The sequence below is a fragment of the Leptidea sinapis genome, chromosome 1 (assembly GCF_905404315.1).
Source record: "Leptidea sinapis chromosome 1, ilLepSina1.1, whole genome shotgun sequence".
NCBI classification, from domain to species: domain Eukaryota; kingdom Metazoa; phylum Arthropoda; class Insecta; order Lepidoptera; family Pieridae; genus Leptidea; species Leptidea sinapis.
The window spans coordinates 20,580,622-20,600,940 of NC_066265.1; the positions used below are offsets into that span (position 1 = coordinate 20,580,622).

At 34.1% G+C, this 20,319-nt stretch overlaps 1 protein-coding gene and 1 non-coding gene across 2 annotated transcripts in view; one reads left to right on the top strand and one right to left on the bottom strand.

Annotated features, from left to right (window-relative positions):
- LOC126973787 (uncharacterized) overlaps positions 1 to 20,319 on the top strand; it is a 121,964-nt gene that overhangs the window by 65,683 nt on the left and 35,962 nt on the right. The gene's annotated exons all lie outside the window — the stretch shown is intronic.
- On the bottom strand, positions 19,004 to 19,076 carry Trnap-ggg (transfer RNA proline (anticodon GGG)). The gene has a single exon. It is a non-coding gene; the product is annotated as a tRNA-Pro (tRNA).

Here is a 20,319-nt window from a genome sequence, read left to right on the forward strand (position 1 = left end):
CTCTGGTGTGCAAGAGAATGTGGGCGGCGGTGATCACTTTACACCAGGTGACCCATACGCTCGTTTGTCCCCCTTTTTAATAAAAAAAAACTATATTTTGATATAATTATAACTATAATATGAAGCAGTTAATGCTGATAAAAAACATTGTACAAGAAGTTAACACATTATGCTATATACAAAAGGTATGAAAATTTAAATGAAAATAAAAATAATATCAGAACACACCTTTTAATTTCATATATTTGTAAATGTAAAATTGCAAAATATGTGGTCATAACTATATGTAGGGGGGGCTCACAAATGTGACCAGCTATGACAAGGAACGAGGAGGAGGTTATAGAATTATGAAATTCGTCTGATGGATGATATGGATTCGTTCGGATGACCCGTACTTGTGTCCATTTTAATATTATCTCTGAAAATGCAGCAATTTAAATTTCCAAACAGACAATCTTCATAGTTTTTTCAAACTTATTGCAATTCAAACTTCCATTGTCCGTAACTTCGTGTTATGGGACTTGTAAGTTATAGACGTAATACGTATAGATTGAGCGTTTCTCATAAATATTTTCGTATTATAGAGGCCGGAATGCTCAGACGGCTCAACAGTGTTGACAGTATTTTGAAAGTTGACAATATGAAGCAAAGATTATGGAAATGGATTTGGGATTTGAGAAGTTGTTCAAGGGTAGCTTGGCACTGGCGTGTACATTCACGCGTGACTGATGAATGAAGGTTATCCCTGGTTCCAGCGGCTCACAACCATAGCAAAATAAAATTAAAAAAAACCTTCAGGATTAAAAAATATTCAGAAATAGCGCAATTTTTGCGCTGTGTAACTGCAAACATCGGTATTCAATTTAAAATCTATATTTCTTATACTTGGTTATTGATTATTTTCATTTTTACCTGCACTCAGAATGATAGAGAAACAAAAAACACAGAAGATAAATATGTAGGAACTACATTTAACATGAATTTGTGTTGGAATTCTATGCTTCCACGCAGTCACGTAGGACTCTGTCGTAGTATTGTGTTGCAAGATTTATCTACACGCATAAAACTAGTTTTGGATGCAGTAATGGATATTGGGCGTGTGTCGCTGATGCGTGGGACTGCGGCGCCAACGTCGGCCGCTACACCTCTTGCGACACATCGCGGCGCGAGCGACTGTGGCAACTGTTAGAGCGCCTTCACAAACATTGCGGTAATGCGGCCGCGGCGCTTGAACTGTGATGGAGTATATTTCTACAACGACAGGTGAAGATGCTTTGGGTCTGAGTGACACTTCTGGACATGTAAAATTATCAAAACGTCTTGGTTTTTTTATTCACTCATGATTGATAGGTAGATGCTATGAATTTAGAGTTTGTCACAGACCGTAATAGGTATCATCATAACCTGAATGCGTTTATAAAATAAAATGTAATCCATCATTTAACTGTCAACGATTCTTGTTATTTCTCTACGAGATAGCACGACGTCGATATGAACCTACTTCACCACCACAAACGCTTTAGTACTTTAGTATTTTTTAAACATTTAAGTAACTACCGATTTTGGATATACCCGATCATAAGTTTCGATTTTGAACATCCACAGTGAAACCTTATTGGGATGTTCCTAAATATAATTTTATCTGTATTAAATTCATTCGATGCGTCTAGAAACCGCACTGAAGCGACACTCATTTAAAATGCGTTTTACCGATGTCTTTAAACTATATTGTAGACATATTTGTCAATACAACGATGATGATTTGTACGCTGCGATGTTGACCGCTTTCTGCGTGTAACCACTTTACAATTTATCTAGAATTATCATACCTTATTCGACGTTGTACCCAGCTTAGGTCAGATAATGTTACAGCAACAAATTACAAGTTGAACAAATTGGAATTGTTTTATCTATTTGTATTAGCAACAAATTTTAAACTTTATTATATCTTGAGAAATGTAAATCTAATTTAATGGTTACTTGTGTTCAATTGTATGAATATTCGACGTTTGTTGCTTTTTTATTTTGTAGTGTAGCTTGAGTTTTTAATTTTTTTATTCTGTAGATAGACTAGTAACAGTTTATAAATTATTAATCGGCGTGTAGCAAAAGTTAAAAAGTATTCAAGTGCAAGGTGGACTTAACACACGAAACGTTCCGTACCTTCGTTTGTGGATATAACACGTACAGCTAAATATATTTAAAACAGAAGCATTTTTATATAAATTGCTGCCACTTTGATTATTTTATTATTTACTCGAGGCAATTAAGACGAAGGAAAATTTATTGAAGTAGGCGTTAATCGAAATCTATAATTATACAAATGATTTGAGTTTTCTTTAGTGTTAATTCCGCCAATATTTGTCTTTAAACATTCGACACGTGTTTCGCCTCTACACGAGGCATCCTCAGGACGTGTTGTCTCTCCGAAATCTGGCACGAGACTCAAAAGAGAAAAAACTCAAATAATTTGTATATGAAGGAAAATATCGCGAGGAATCAACAACCTGCGAAACAATTCAAAATATGTGTGTGTTGACGATGACGAACTCGCACTGGGCCAGTGTGGTCGACGAAAAAAAAGACTAAAGGGCTTGAAGTCATGGCCGTCTTCACGCAACACGGCCTGTCTCAATGTAGGCATCGAAAACTTAAGTACGTGCGGCCGCCACTTGAGCCTTCTGTACTTGTGCTATTATAATATATTCTTTGACACAACATAGGCGCACAACAGACGTCTAATTGCACTAGATAGCTCGTACCCATTAACTTGAACCTAATACACATCTATTTTGTATTAGGGATATCATTAGTTACCCTTGAGACAGGAATCCTTATGCATAAATTGTTTAATAAATTATTAAACATTTTGAGGAATTTTCATGTTTTTTTATTAACCTTGTAGTTTTATTCTAGGATTTCATTCAGGCATTGATAACACTTTAGAACACTACATTGAAGCGCTGCACTGGCAAATATAACATTGTATTGATAAATGTGTGAACAGGATATGGTTGGTACTTTCGTCTCGTTCACAGGATATATGAACTAGTTCGATATCTTCTCCGCATTGTCAGTCCGACAATTATCATCGATGATTAATTATCACTTAACAAAATATACTATTTATCTTAACTCTTACTTTGAAAACTATCTCAAAGGCTGGCAACAGATGTCGCAGTAGCGGATAGTGTCTTATTCTTAGTTAAAGTTATGATCAATAATTGTTCTTTTGTAACCTTAATTAAATGAATGATGGTTGATTTGATTATTTTGATTTCTTATGTAAGGAGGTGAGACTGTTAAAACTACTTTAATTCCCTAAATATTGCTAATATTATTGTAGTCTTAATTTAATTTAATAATAATTCTAATATTAATTATAATCAATATAGCTTGAATAATTAGTATGGTATAAAATTGCTTCAACATGATCTTGAAATGAAAAGGCTGTTAAGCGTTTCTATGTTAATTATCACTCAAATATCGTCAACAGTAAGAAGGTACCTACCTAGCTAATTAACTGACAACCCTAAAATAATGAACAGACGAACTTAACTACAAACAGTTACTGGGAACTGTGTATAAATTTAAACTTATCTATTTACATATATGTCGAGAATGTTGGATAATTTGTGAACGTCAGTTTACCAACTTTTAGAAGTTAATGTAAGTCTGCCAATGAGGATGTGTTCAATGTAAAAGTTGAACGATGTATCACGTTACAAGTGCGTACTAATCGTGTATATTAAATGCCAGACCATGACCATCATTTATCTTAATACGGGTCTTATAATCTTTATTGTAGCTTACGAAGGATTAACTATTCTAGGGTACGGACCACATTCTCCTGCAACATCAGAGGACTCATAGGAGCGTAAGTTGTAAGCGTGTTCTGAAAGAGTTGAAAATAAAAGTGATTAAATTAAACAAAGAGTGACTTCTTAATTTTAATAGTTATTATTAATGGAACTTCATCTTATTCGTAATAGTATTGTTTTACAAAAGTAGTGTGCAATCAATTTGTGTTTAAATTTCAAGGGCGTAACTAGTGAAAGTGTACTAGGCGGTGGGCTAATGAGACTTATCATATTATTATTCTTATCTGAAGAATACTAAGCGGCACACTATTGTAGTAGTCCTGCTGAACGAACCACAATCCATCAACAAAACGTCTGTCACTTGGGCTTCCTTCACAAAGAACACACAGTCTTGCTGCATGGTTCTTGTGTGGTTCTGCGCAGGCCACATAAAATTGTATAATATAAAATAGGCTAAGTTGTTATATGATTTAAGATGGGCTCTTTTACGAACTGATGTAGTTTCATGACGGTTACCAAAAGTTGTTGCAATATGTTATGTTTTTGTCACTCCCTATGGTAAATAAATATATTCCATTCTTGCTAAAAAGTTCCAAATCTGTTACACAACAATATTATCATCGTTGACATTTCTTTCTGTATTATTGTACAATTCAGTTTGATATCCACTTTCATCGCGCCACGATCCCTAAGAATGCCATTATACGCCTTACGGAAATGGATATCCCTAGAAGGGATTACAGCATTTCCTTTGCGCTTCAAGTTTTACTGTCTTACACACTGTATCTTAAAGACGCGCCTTGTTTATCATTGTAGAGTTGAATGTACTTGGATTTCGATATACTTTGGTATGGATTAGGGGATCTACTTTAACTCGACGCGTGATAAGTATGTTATAATGTATATTATGTTTCTTTTACAAAAGTATTACTAATGAACAGTATAATTGGTTATATGATGCTATGAAGCACTTGGTACCCGATTCGCTCTTGATCGACAAAAATAGCCCATTAGGTCTTCAAAAATGATATTGAGGTATCTAATATAATTTTTTTTCTAAACTGAATGGCTTGCGCGAGATAGTATTTTTTTAATACGTCATAAATCATAAATCGCAATTTACCTTTCATTCAATGTTACTTGCTGCTACGAAATCCTTCATGGGCGAGTCCGACTCGCTCTTGGCCCCTTTTTTTTATGTTTGCGATCAAAGCATAGGGCTCTATTAATGGTACTTATAACATAAGCTAATAATTTAACACCCTTTGGACTTTTAAATTGGTTTTATTTGTACAGTCCACACTTCACCGGCCTTACGTTCGTGGTAGGTGCTTTGTCGCCCGTAGAAATTTATTTTTATTTAAAAGTAATTCTTGTTCCTCGACATAGACACTTCGACCATATATTCTATTAAAAATATGAGAATGCAACAGACATTGAGACGAATGCAATATGTATTTACACAGCGGGGATATTACAACACTACTTGTATAATAGACGTATAATTAATGATCTAAGATGAAAATGTTATTTTATGAGCAGAAGGCTAGAGCCTCGCTATATATCCAAAGTATCACATTATGAGTAATGGATTCATTATATTAATTTTTAACCAAAATTTATGAATGATGCGGAGCTCGAACCCGCGACATCAGGTTCCCTCCGGGCGCTCTACCAACCATGCGTCACTCGATCACGTTAAAAATAACAAATTGTTTGAATTCATTATAATCTGTTTAGGTCAATAATATTTTGAGGACATAATCCAACGGTAGAGTAGTGTAGGCGCAGAGGAAGTTGCAACAGAATACTACGTAGGCCTCCTGTCCGTGTCATAACAATGCACACCCACGGAGGCCTTCCGAGTGAACGACCGGCTTGGGACCACACACACTCTGAATTCCAAGTGCCAGGTTACTAATACGACGCGAACCATCGTCCATAACTCGTATCAAATTGCGAATTACACGAATTCAGCCATTTCCGTTGAAATTTTTTATTGTTTGATTTATTAAATTTGGTACTTAATTATTAATATTGATATAAGCTTAGATTTATTTATGTATTTATTTAAGCACATAAACAAACTATAATAAATTATGATTTAAATAAAATATAGTTTACAATCTATATATATGAGATTTCCACGTATATTTCACTCATCACGATATCTCTGGAACCATAAGGCGTAGAGACTTGAAATTTGGTAGAAATATTCCTTTCGCCGAGTAGAGATGAGCTAAGAACGGATTTAAAGAAATTCCATCCGCAAGAGTTTTTTTTTTTTATAACAGAACAACGTCTGTCGGGTCCGCTAGTATATTATATGTATTGTATTTCACTAATAGCGTGCACAACATGTTTTTTGCATAGATCACAATATTTTAACATCTCAATAAGCTTATATTTAAAAAAATATATATAAAACATAAAAAATGATTGCAATATGTATTATAAATTGAACTAGTTCAACTAAACGATTTTTGAACATAGTGTTCACTTGAATTTTGCCAAATTTTGACTAAATTAATATCTTGATTTTTATTTTTCTGTGATAATTCATTAGAATATAATCTATACATACGTACAATAGGATTTTAATAGTACTAGGTATTATAATCCCATTGTATGGAGGTCAATGAGAGAGGATGATGAAAGTAGATGGACTGAACATAGTTGTAGAGACACTGTGGAAGGAAGTTTTTCCAGCTAGGCGTGCGATCCACGATCAAATTGGGGATGGACTGATAAGGGGCCAGGTCAACTATAATACATAACTGCATTCAAATGGGTTTAGCCTTTAGCCGTGCACAAAGAGATAAAAATTCTATAATTATTTTAACAAACATTTATTTTGATAGCCACGGCATGTTTACGATTTTATTACATGTATGGTGTTGATTTTCAACGTCACTATTTTTAGTTTTAGAACTTGTAAGAAATGTGGATCTAGCTTTGTTCAGTTTTAATAAATTAAAGTGGGTAAAATTATTTAATATGATTCTTAACTGTCCGTGAACAATGCTGTTACTTCGCGTACCTAATTCAAATGAGACACTAAAATCTGGGAAAATATTTAATTTATGGTCAACTAAGCTAGTGCTTATTGTAATATTTCACTTGATTATTTATTTTTTATTGCAATTTCTGGATTCATTTCTATATTTGATTCAACCCCAATATAAAATAAAAACAACCAACTTCCATTGGACGTACGTTGGTTACTAAAAAGATTAAGTCTCTCCTTTGCGAATGACTTATTAGAGGCAGAGCAAGTGGTTCGTGCTTGTATAATAATTGAACGAGTGCTGGGTGTCGATATCTCTCGCTTAGCAGAATAATACAAAAGAGTTTTTAGTTCTTGTTGTCCTGTTGCTTTATGTCCCGTTCATACGAGATGTCCATAACTTAACCTAGCGGGTATTTTCTATTAAACTTGCCTGCTCGGCTTAGTGTATTGTTTTTTTTTAGTAAAAGATAGTAAATAAAGTAGAATAAAACTCATTTTACGATGACATTTACTTATTTTTCTATGCAAACAACATTTGTTTCCGATTTGTTTGATTTCCCAACAAATAGCTTGGTCTCTTGGAAAGCCGCAGCAGCATTCAAACCCAGGAGCGTGCATATCATATAGACAGTGCCTACCTTGCTAGAAAACTATTGCACGCCGATGTTCATACCTACAAATAATTTATAACTCTAGTCGTGACTAACCGAAAAGATTTTTTTCAATCTTCTTCCTTTTTTCAATTCTTTATTTTTATGAGCCATACTTACATCATATTGATTAAGTCGGCTTAAATAGAAACAAATACTTATAAACTATGGCGGACAAAGTTTAAATATAAAATTCTCGTGTCGCGGTGTTTGTTACCCAACTCCTCCGAAACGGCTGAACCGATTTGTATGAAATTTTGTGCACATATCAAGTAGGTCTGAGAATTGGCCAACATCTATTTTTATAGCCCATATTTTTTTAGTAATTTAACTATGTATATGGCAAAACAACGTTTGCTGGGTCAGCTAGTTTTCCATTAAAATCGTTGTTACTCGAATACTACTTTGGGTAGAGCGCTGATTTTTTTACTGGCTCATCATAAGAGGTTTTTTCCCCCGATGCCTGGTTATCGTTATATTCTGGGACTCCCTGTATATATATACTATCACCAATAGGTGATAGTTTAAACCTTATCCCCTTATTCATAATGGTCCGCTAACTTTAAACAGCCGCTAAGGGGTGTTTTTTCTCATTCTGTCTTAGGTCAATAGAAGAAGACAGAGTGAGAATTAGGAATGCTTTAAGTTAGCAGACTATTATGAATAAGGGGGTAAGTGTTTGTGTCCTGATTTTCAGAAAAAATACTTTGCAATTAATTACAGGAAATCACGCATATAAACTTACAAAAGTTAATCTGCATTGAGTTAACAGATAAAATGAATTTTATGAAGTAAAACACAACTCGATATTTCCACCACACAGTGCTCCCTTGCGAGCCCAGATCATTTTGTAATTCCTTCTAAAATGTCAGTCATATGCTGAATTTTGTTTTGCTCTAATTTCGGCCACCGGCGACACAAATGCATATGAATGCTTATATTTCGAGGATTGTATTCTATTTCTGAGCCGCCCAACATGAGTGCGGTATGCAGGCAAGGGGGCGCCAAGTATTGGCGACTCCGCCTGTCACTAGAGCTGGATTGTAAAGTCAAAGTTTTTATTTGCATAAACATGTTAGATTGATGTTACATAAATATTATTAAATACATGTTTGCCACATTTATGACGTGCAAATTTTATAAAATACAATTTTAAATCATTAGTTACAATAATATAAATTTAACAAAAGATTAGTAGCAGTATTATATAGTATATAGTCAAGTGTTTAGTTGAAAATATTCGTCTAATGAATATAAGCAGTTTTTACTAAGGTATATTTTCAATTTAGATGAGAAATTCCTATTTGACGATAACTCTCTTATTATTTTTGGGATGTGATTATAGATTATAATAATAATAATAATATTGACACACTTTTTACACAAATTATCTTGCCTCAAGTTAAGCATATATAGCCTGTGTTATGGGTTACAAGACAATGATATATTTAATACAATATACTTACTTAAACATACATAAATTCATATAAACATACATAAATACATTTAAACATCCCTGACTCGGAAACAAACATCCTAATTATCATATAAATGCTTGCACCTACCGGGATTCGAACCCGGGACCTCTAGCTTAGTAGGTAGGATCGCTAACCACTCGGCACTACAGGTCGTCATTATGCATATACACTAACAGTTTCTCTGAAATAATGTAGTTCTACAGCAAGGTACTTGTAGTTTGGTGGGGTCCCTGGATGGGTAAAGAGAAGTGTTTTCATGTTTACTGAATTCATTAAATTTTTTTCGAACAAACATACAGCACTCAAATATGTATAATTCAACAATTGTTAATACATGTTTAGGGTTTTAATTATTATTGTTTATATGTTTAATAAATAATATTTATTTCACTGAATCCTATTACTTAAGGCGACACTAAATGCCAGCGACCTTGAGCGATATGAAATAACGGCTGCCGGCCCGCCATCTAACAAGCCAATATCATCAAAATTCTTGCGTGGAAAACAGTTTATATGCTTACAATCCTCGTTATTCACTACTAATCTGAATAAATGAACCTACACAAAAAGTACAAGCTGTAAGAATAACTTTTCTGAGAGAAGTACCAAAAAAATGCGTCACGCCATGCCAACAAACTTGTTTAAGTTCAAAGAAACGTGGTAGTTCAAGAAGGCTCGGCAATGTTAACTATAACCAACAGCAAGCATTGCCAACTACAAATAAGACTTAAGGGTATGTGTAACAGGGTTAAGTAGTGTTCATAGCTCCAAAGCTATACTTTCACCACAAAACTTGTCTAAAAACACCATGTTTGCGTGTTTTCTACTTACTCTTCGCCTTAAGACAAATAAGACTGTCTGTCCATTCTTCTGTGTGTCAGCGGGTGATTCTTATTCTTTGCAGACGGACAGCATATGTATTTCTATTGCTCCTATAGGACAGTGTAAGAAATAAGTACACCATGAATGATTTTTTTTTTTATTTATTTACAAAATCAAATCAAAATCACTTTTTTCATGTAGGTCACGGTCACGTCAAATGACTGTCAAATGACTGTGAAAACATTTCTTTTTCTTATTGAATCTACCACTACTTCGTAAAGGGTTGGGCTAATGAGAAGAAGTAGTAAGACACTCATTACCACTCTTTAAAATCAACATTTAAAGCCTTATCATTTTGCACATTACTATAGTATATTGTATACATATACATATATATATATATAGTTATTGAGTATAGTTTCAGATGCGTTAAACCATGAATATACTTTCCACTATTATATTATTTTTACACATAATTAATTTGTTATTTTTTATTGTTTCAGGTAAGATGTCTCAGTTTAGCTAATCTTCAGTTTTAAGCTATGCATTTGAGGTAATCTCTTCTCTAACATCATTTCCTGGGAAATGGCAGGCAATTGAGGGCTAGCTCAGTAATATAACACATAATTTTAAATAATGATTTTTATTATTATCATGTCATTACAATAATATATTATTCCAATGAGCATCTCGCCACAATAGTAACAGCAATCGGCATGAATGCATTGTATATTTATATTATACCCGACGCGACGCTGATGATGCGCCCGCGCAGGCCGGTGACGCACTTTGTGACGTCACGCGCCACCTCACTTGTAAGCGGGCGGACACACTGACTTAGCTCTATAGTGTACTATTTTAGTACCACGGCATTACATAATGGCTATTTTGAAATATTTTCTCCAATAGTTTCATAAAAATGTAAATATATTATTCGGTTTTACATGCGTATTGTTCGATCTGTTATTATATATCTAAACTTTTTTGTTTGAGAATGCATTGGAATCAAACACGATGTGTAATTAATTGGTTTGATGTAAATATAGATTGTAGATTGATTGACGTTTGACTGTGTCATCTGTATTGTAAATTGTAATGTCTCAAATTTGTATATTCGACATGGGCGACCAATTATGGTTAATATGAAACTTAATAGATTAGCATTTCTGTTATATCTTGAGTATGATCATAAATTTATGTGTAAGCATTATTGTGTTTCGGTCTGAAGGGTCTACTGAGTTGGAGTATTCATTATTTATTGTGAATTCTAAGTGGAAACTCCGCCCAAAAACAGTGATTATAAGAATTGTGTGTGTTTAAATTACAAACCTCACCTACGTTTGTTATTATAGTATATAAATATATATATCATAGCGTTGAATTTCCCGGCACTTCTGGTGTCGTGCTTCAGTGAAATAGGTCGTGAGGCTCCATTTTGAACCAACAAATCGTATTTATTAACGCAACAAATATCATACAGTGTGAACGCAGCTTAATAATGAAATAAGCGCTGCGTTTGTTATTAATAGAGTTTATAAGCCCAGTGGCGTCTCGGTCATTCCTCGAGAGCTTTACAACTTTCTTAGCACGCCCGTTTATGTTTTTTTATTTTTTAATAAATTAATATACTATGCTATTAATATTATACACACGTGGAGTATTGCTGTCATCTCTGGTCTGGCGCACCCCAGTATCAGCTCGATCCATTTGACCGCTTGGATCACTTGGCGTTGCGTAGAGAAGTCGCTTCATTGTGTGTCTTCTACCGCATTTATCACGGGGAGTGTTCCGAAGAGCTGTTTGACCTGATTCCTGCCGCCGAATTCCACCTTCGCACGACACGCCACAGTTAGGATATCATTCCCATCATCTGGATGTCGGTCCTCCACAGTGCGGTTTTTAAGGAGCTTTCTTCCACGAACTACAAAGCTGTGGAATGAACTTCCTTGTGCGGTGTTTCCGGGACGATACGACATGGGTACCTTCAAAAAAAGCGCGTACACCTTCCTTAAAGGCCGGCAACGCTCCTGTGATTCCTCTGGTGTTGCAAGAGACTGTAAGCGGCGGTGATCACTTAACACCAGGTGACCCGTACGCTCGTTGGTCCTCCTATTCCATAAAAAAAATGGAATATGAAAAGCTTTACTAATTTTATAAAAAATATTTTGCATTTATTAGCAATAGGCATAGTACCGCACCTTCCTTATCTGTTTATAGATAACTTTTTATGAAAAGGTGTTCCTCTAACGAGACCAAGACATAATCAGGTTTTATTTAATTAAAATGTGATGAACTAACTTTAATTTTAACTGGATTCTCTCGTATTAGCATTGGACTCCGTTTATTTAACTTGATTGTCGAAGTTTTATGTAACGAACCTGAAAACTCAATTCCATTGCTAATTTTGCGAAGCTCTTAGCTTCTATCACCTGCTAACAACTAAAGTTTGGCAGAAGTTTTATGTTACTGTTTTAGGTTGGGTATGTATGTATTTATTTTTAATTGGTTTTCTTATTGCAAAGTTTTGATCAGATCATACCAGTGGGAGGCTCATTTGCACAGGATGCCCGCTAGATTATGGGTACTACAACGGCGCCTATTTCTGCCGTGAAACAGTAATGTGTAAATATTACTGTATTTCGGTCTGAAGGGCGCCGTAGCTAGTGAAGTTACTGGGCCAATGAGACTCAACATCTTATGTCTCATGGAGACGAGCGCAATTGTAGTGCCGCTCAGAATTTTTAGTTTTTTCAAGAATCTTGAGCGGCACTGCATTGTAATGCACAGGGCGTATCAATTACCATCAGCTGAACATCCTGTTCGTGTATACCCTTATTGTCATAAAAATTGCGTTGACTTTTTTTCATTAAAATAACGGCAGAGCATCGTTATTCAAATGTCATTACCACCTAACTATATCTCTAGCCCATTTAGCTCCTACTACTCACTAATTACTGATAAAGTATGTTTCCTTTTTTTTTTTATTCAAAGTAATAATTATATGGAAAATTCCTATAAAATTCTGTAACAGAGAGAGCACTTGACCCCGCTTTCTATCATCTCATAATTTATATTATTATTTGTTTGTTTGTGCTATTGATAAAGAATCACTGCTAAGTTGCATCGTCAGACTCCGGAAATTATGATGTTCTCATTAGAATGTTCTAGAATTTACTGGATTTATTAGTTACTCGCGGTCCACGTGATAGTAAGTTGTCTCCGCCATTCAAGCCCACTCCACTTCTTAAACCACCGTGGAGAGAACCTCGTGATATTAAAAAAAACTACTTCTAACTCCCCTTTTTTATTACTGTTAGTTTATAATATTTTGTAAATCATAACCAAATATTTGAAATATTGTTGGAGATATATCGACATGGAGAAAAACGTGAGAAGAAAAACAAACCTTACTTTTGAAAATAAATATTAAATAAATAAATATTAACTGCGTACACTGTACTGTAATCGTGGGGATATAATAAAATAAAATTAAAATATGATGAACAAACGATTAGTGACAACACAAAAATCCTTAAAGAAAATTATCTCAACAAATAAACCAAACATAGTTATTACAAAAGATTGTGCAATATGTGTACTATGCCTGAGAGTGTCTTTCGTGTGTATGTGCTCTTAAATACCAGAACTAAGAAGGTCCCTTTTTGCCTTGCACACTTCACAAACCAGCTATGTAAATTTTAATACATTCCATTTGAATACGGAAACCGAAAAATTACAAGTAATTATGACGTTTGTTATAAAAATGCTTAAACATACGAAAGAGACTTCCTTCTTTTACTTAAATCTGTTTACTACGTCTTTCAGATTTCTTCTGACCTACTCTTCATATTGTAAAAGTATGTTATGTTAACCAACAAAACAATAGTCCAAACACAGAATATGCGTAAATTAATGTATATAATATCACAGTTGCCAAAAATTTGTTTTCGTCATTACCGTTTAATCACTGCTCCCAATCTCCCGCTGCGTGTATTTTTAACTCTGTTACTTTTTCATTATTGATGGTATCTTGATAAAAGGCATCTGAAATTATATCATTTTTTCCAAAAATGTCCACAATCTGGAACTTACATTTATTGCATCCATTGTCAGCATTCAAATCAGCAGTAGTAGGATTCAAAAAAAGTTTTAAACCACCATTGAATGGGGAACAATATTTGTTCACCTTTAAAAACTATCTAACACCAACAATACGCAATTTCCCCATGCATGAATAGCTGATGATCTTGATTATTTCGCCGATTAGTTAACCCGCAGATTCGTACTATAGCATAAACTATAAAACAATTAAAAACTATCATATGAATAGTTACTAGTAATAATTTAGACATATTTGTTTTAATCTGAATTGCATTTCCAGTTATCGCTGTTTTAATTTTATTTATTACCAAACTTCTAAATATTTAATTGTTTCAATTAATTAATTGACACTATAATTGTGTACTGAATTCTTGCAGTATCTTCTGTAATTGGTAATTAGTGTAAGTTTTGTAGGTTATCTCAAGAATTCTGCATGTGGGTGTAACAATGTCGCAAGCAATAACAATTATCATCGCTCTAGAAATTTCGAAACCGAAAATATCTAGGCTCTCTATGCGTGACCTACTTGATACCACTAGAGTTAAGACAATGTGTTTAGGACTTTGTAATTTTATGATTTAATTTACGACAATTTCCCTGGCACTATGCTTTTTACGTTTTCTTATCGTTGTTTTATCTTGTTTCGTGTTAGTGTCGTTATTTTGGAGAGTCGTATTTTGTTTTAACCTTTTTTTTTAATTTCAGTAGCATTATGATTACCCTACTTCTTTCTACTTTTCAGTTTGATTTAATTGTATTTATTATTCGCGAACACGAGTTGTACTTATTGTTAAAGACAACTTGTTTTGCAAACAATTTTATCTGCGTACACTACAGACTTGCGTTGTAATCCAGGTTATAATATAATCGTGCAAAAAAACTATCGTGTGCAAAATTTCACCCAACAGATTTCTGAGTATTTATGTAACAAATATTCGAATTCTCTAAATATTTAAAATTTTATCAAACTAGTAAAATAAAATCTTCCTTACGTACCTACTTACACACTGATATATTCATAAATTTGCTGAAAAAAAAATCTTACCTAAAACATAATAGTAATTATATCTTCCAACACTCATACATACAAGAATGAACTGTGAATAGACAGATATGGTTAACCTAAAACTGAGGTGTATCGAAATCAATCAGTTGATTGGCTTAGGTAATTGATATCAAACGGTCGGCCTTGTGCTTTCCAGGACAGTTTGTATTTAAGGGACTTCACACACTTATTCGTATATAATTCTTAAAGTTGCTTGAAAATAATTAACTAATATAAATTATCTCATCTCCTATAAGGGTAGAACCTTATTATCACGATGCCTTTCATGAGCGTTCACCCAATTGATTCGATTTTTTAAGTATTTTCTACCACCTAAAGCCAGCCATGAGTCGGCTAACGTGTGACTAGTTTAAAATAATGTATCACGATAAAGGCTGGTATTGCTCCTCTAATTCCAGTGGTATTTCAAGACAGCATAGATTGCGGGGATGTCATTTGTCCTCGCTATCCAAATATAATTAAAGGTACCCGAAAAATGCTAAACAAACATCATTATTTTGTAAACTTTAAACTAACAGATCGAATATACCGCATACAACACAATATTTGCTGTAATATATATTATTATGTGTTAGTAGATTGAAATAAGATAAATAAATATTATATTGTTTGCAAGCATATATATATATATAATTCTAGAATTAGGTAAACGCATAGACTGTTAATGTTATCTGTTGTATTTATGTAGGTACACCCTCAATAATAGTTTACCTCAACCATAATTCATGTATAATTTGTATAATTTAACTAAAATTACATTAATTAAATACAAATGATAACAATAATTATGATCAATTGTGGCGAGTGAATGTAGCGAGACCCTCTAGTCCAGTACTCGTACGCTTGTCTCGTGACTGATGAAATTGGCTCCGGCTGCATGTGCTGCTAACGGTACACACCATTACCAAGATACGGTGATGCTGCGAAGGACCCATTGATTGTAAATGTGCCTTCGCGAGATTAGAATGAGATCACGTTTCTAATGATTTATGGAAAACGTTATTTGCAAGAGGGAATTTCTAAATTCAATTAAAGATAAAGACTTGAAACAATTTTAAGCTTAATTGCAGCTAAAATGATTGTTTGAATATTCTTATATTACACTAGCATATTTCTTACACAACCATTGCATTGGTCGTCTTATAAGAACCCTTACGTTATCAAGAGTAACCAGAGTAAAGAGTTTAATATAAAACACAATCGGATTCTCAAAAATTTATAAACAATTTGGTAAATTATGTATGTGTTTTTAAATAGGTTTATTTTGTAAACATATTTTATGTTTCTCAATTATATAAAAAATACATCTTTTTCGACTGTTCTAGAACATTTTCGGTAGCTTTTATAACACTGCAGTTTTACTATACTTTAATGATGATTTTAATAGTTCATAATCGGGCATAGTAGACGAGGTCACTGACATTTGATAGCTGAAATACGTTTTAATTGTTAATACGTGCCTCACAGCTTTTGGAATTATGGTAGTGACATTATAGTTGGGGATAAAAAAAATTGTAGGAATATTTTCCCAACAACCACTTAAGACATAAATATCTAACGACATGCATAGGTTGACGAATAGATAAAATTCTGCTTCAATAAGATATACATCCTAACTAACAGTCATTATGATATATATAAATTACGTGACACGTTGTTTGTCCGTGATGGACTCTTAAACTAATGAACGGATTTTAATGGGGATTACTTCATAGGGATACTTTTTATTTCGATTTGGGATCCATTTTTTTTTATTTCCAATATTTGTTTTGTATGGACATATGTTCTGTGAGAGAATTTATTGACGCACGATTTGACAGTTCTGCTGTAAAACAATTTCATTATAACAACAAGGAGCATACGTTACGAAATAATTCTTGATGGTATGAAAAATTATTGACAAATACATAAAAACAGTTTTTTGTTTATTATGTACAGTACAACGCCTGTCGGGTCAGCTAGTATATATACTAATGGTTACTTTTAATATTTATATTATAATATGATAAACGAGAAAAACGAACAATGGCCCAATCAAGAAGTTAAATGTGTAAACAGCCTAACTAACCCACTAACTATGACAAACGAGGCCAGAGACTAGTAGTATCTATCAAGCCTTTTGAGTAGAAACATTATTGAACAAATAATTCGCGCACGAGTAAGTACAGAGATATGGTAGGTTTATATTTAGCCATGTTATCGTTTGCATGTTTCGCTCGTGATAAGACAATTTTTTCACCTTATCGTGCGTCCGCGCCGTCGCTTCGCATCCGCCTTGCAACATCACATTAATTAATATTGTTTATTTTGCCTCTTGTTAGAGAGTCGTTGAAGGAAGAAGCTCATGTATTCAGTATCTAATTATTACAATCAAATCAATTATTTTCTATTCTTGCTATTGTGGCTCTTGCGAAAGGGTCACCAAATTTTTATTGTGTTGATGGATATTTTAGATTAGAATCTTGAGTCATGACGTTTGAATATTTTTGTTGCGTATCGATACGAATAGATTGTAATAAAAATAATTTGTAGTAATATTGTAAATAGCTGTTAATATAGATTTAAAAGAGTAGCAATAAATTTCTCGCCACTTCTTTTCATTAAATGTCAACCATTTGCGACGTGGTAGTGAATGCTAAAATGTATAACTTTGTACATCATGATTGTAATTTTTTGACTTAACTAATTTTTAAGCTTTTCATTAAGTAGTAAGAAATATTCTAATGTAATTTAATTGATAAGTTAAATGATACCCCTTGGATAGCTTTATAATTAAACTCTTTGTCACCATTGTCGTGAAGTTGAAACGAAACCGAATGAAGTACAGCACAAAGGCACGGAGGTCTGCAGAGTACAGAGTGTAAGTAGATATCGCCAAACAGACATGTAAATTAAATTGTTCGTATAATTGGCTCATGTCCACAGTTCGTGATGTGGCCGTAGCGGCCGCCGGGGTGCGTTGGAAGACCGGCGTCGTGACTCACAAAGCAATTTCAGATAGCGTCGCGAATCTATTGTTTGATCTGTATCTGCTGTTGATATCGCTGAGATAGCTTGCGTATACGCGAAACCAATTTACCACATAAGGCACCACAAGACCAGTACCCTAGTATCATCGTCATAATAGAGCCTGTCGCCTAGGGATTATGGAGGATCTCCATTTACTACGCTCCTGTCTCACTTGTCATTCAAAGATTCAAACATTTTTACACGTAGGACATAAAATGCAACTTGAATATGTCAATAAAAAAAACAGCGAACTTACATCTAATGGGTTTTTACTTATGGCAGTTTATAGCACTTAATGTCTACTGGGAAAAGAACTGCAAAGAAAAATCCAACACAACATTAATACTATTTTATTACCTCACTGTCTAATATAGGAGCTGCCACGTCTTAATGGCAAGGGAGAGCTTCATTCAAATTTCGTGTTTTCTTCCTGAGAGTGTGTCAAGTTTTAAGTGAGTGGATGTCAGCCACGGACATATCTGAAGGTCTTCTAGTATTTTATGAATAAGGAAGCCCTAGATTGAATTATCCCAGGTGGATAGGGGGTGAAACTAACGTGGCAGCCCTAAGCAGAGCAATCACTTGAAAAATAAAACTATAACGACCAACTGAAGTGACGTAAAGCAGTGAGCTTTAAACGTCCAGGATAGCGGAGCATTGTTGACTCTCTTGACTCTCTACCCTGGTTAGTTCCATTCGCATCAAGCGTTTCATAGATGCTACTTTATTCTTCTTGGAAGTTTCTATCTGGTGCTGTTTCAATACAATCCCTATCTAATAATTGTGGAACCAAACACTACCTATATTAGTTTATTGCTCTGTAAATTTGTGTAATATGTGGATTTTTTCTTCTCTGGAGGCATACTTTTTCGAATCAGTGGTAGATTTTTGGACTTCCAATAAGTGATATTAGATCCTATTTAGAATAAAAATATTTAAATTACTACAGTCAGTCTTATTACTAATCTTTTATGAATCCTCTCTACATGACCAAACCACGTTAACTATAGAATTCTACACAAATAAAATTTGAAAACAAAATTTTATGAACGATGCGGGACTCGAACCCACGACCTCTGACGTCCCGTGCCAGTGCTCTGCCAACTGAGCTAACCACTCGAGTCCCGCGTCGTTCATAAAATTTTGTTATCAAATTTTATTTGTGTATTAATCCTAGAAGTGAGGGTTATCACTTTAAAAACAACAAATTGCATAAAATTCTATAATTGGCATAGCAACGCTTATCCTGTCGGCTCATAAGTGAAATATAGGTACAGCTGATGTGAAACAACACGTACATATTGTGTAAATCCAGTATATCTACCTGCAGCAACTCTTTCACAACAAAATTTTTATTGATGTAGGCGTTACTTTGCGGAAATCCATAATTATTCTTTAGTGTTAATTCCGCGAATATTTGTCTCTAAACAATTCGACACGTGTTTCGCCTCTACACGAGGCATCCTCAGGACGTGTTGTCTCGCCAAAATCTGGCACGAGACTCAGGCACGGGAGAGACAAATTGGCGGAATTAACACTAAAGAAGACTGAAATCATTTGTATCTTTCACATCAATACAATATACCAATTAAATATTACATATTGTAATTAGCATTTTTAGCTAGATTGCTGTTTTTAAAAAAAAATATCTTTTTTCATTATGAGTTCTTTAATTTATTCATATCGCGTCGTATTAAAACCCATTACTTCTCATGCGTCTTAATGGCCGGAGAGTTGCCCGGGTTAGTGGTGTGTTTTTGTTTTTTTTTTTATGGAATAGGAGGACAAACGAGCGTACGGGTCACCTGTTGTTAAGTGATCACCGCCGCCCATACTCTCTTGCAACACCAGAGGAATCACAAGAGCGTTGCCGGCCTTTAAGGAAGGTGTACGCGTTTTTTTTGAAGGTACCCATGTCGTATCGTCCCGGAAACACCGCACAAGGAAGTTCATTCCACAGCTTTGTAGTATTTGTGTTTATTTATGATCTTTACTTTTCACAGTAATTTCTAATGTGGCTCATAGTATGGAAGTACTTTAGTGAATTATTATTGTATTCGTAAGCTAGCAATATATTTCCATATAATTTACATTATATTTAATCAATACTATGAATTTGTTAGTCTGTATGAGACAATACAATTGCTTCGTCACAATCTCATTAATTAATTAATGATTTATTTCACGCTGGCCGCACGGCGCGGTGGCCGGGAGGTCGTCTCGCGTCTTTGTTTATATAAATAATATCATTATCCGATAATTTATGCGAGCGATTGGAAACAACTTCCGATACGCTTACAATATAATATCCTATTTATATCCACCTTAGTTTATTATAAATATGAATTACGATCTACATCTA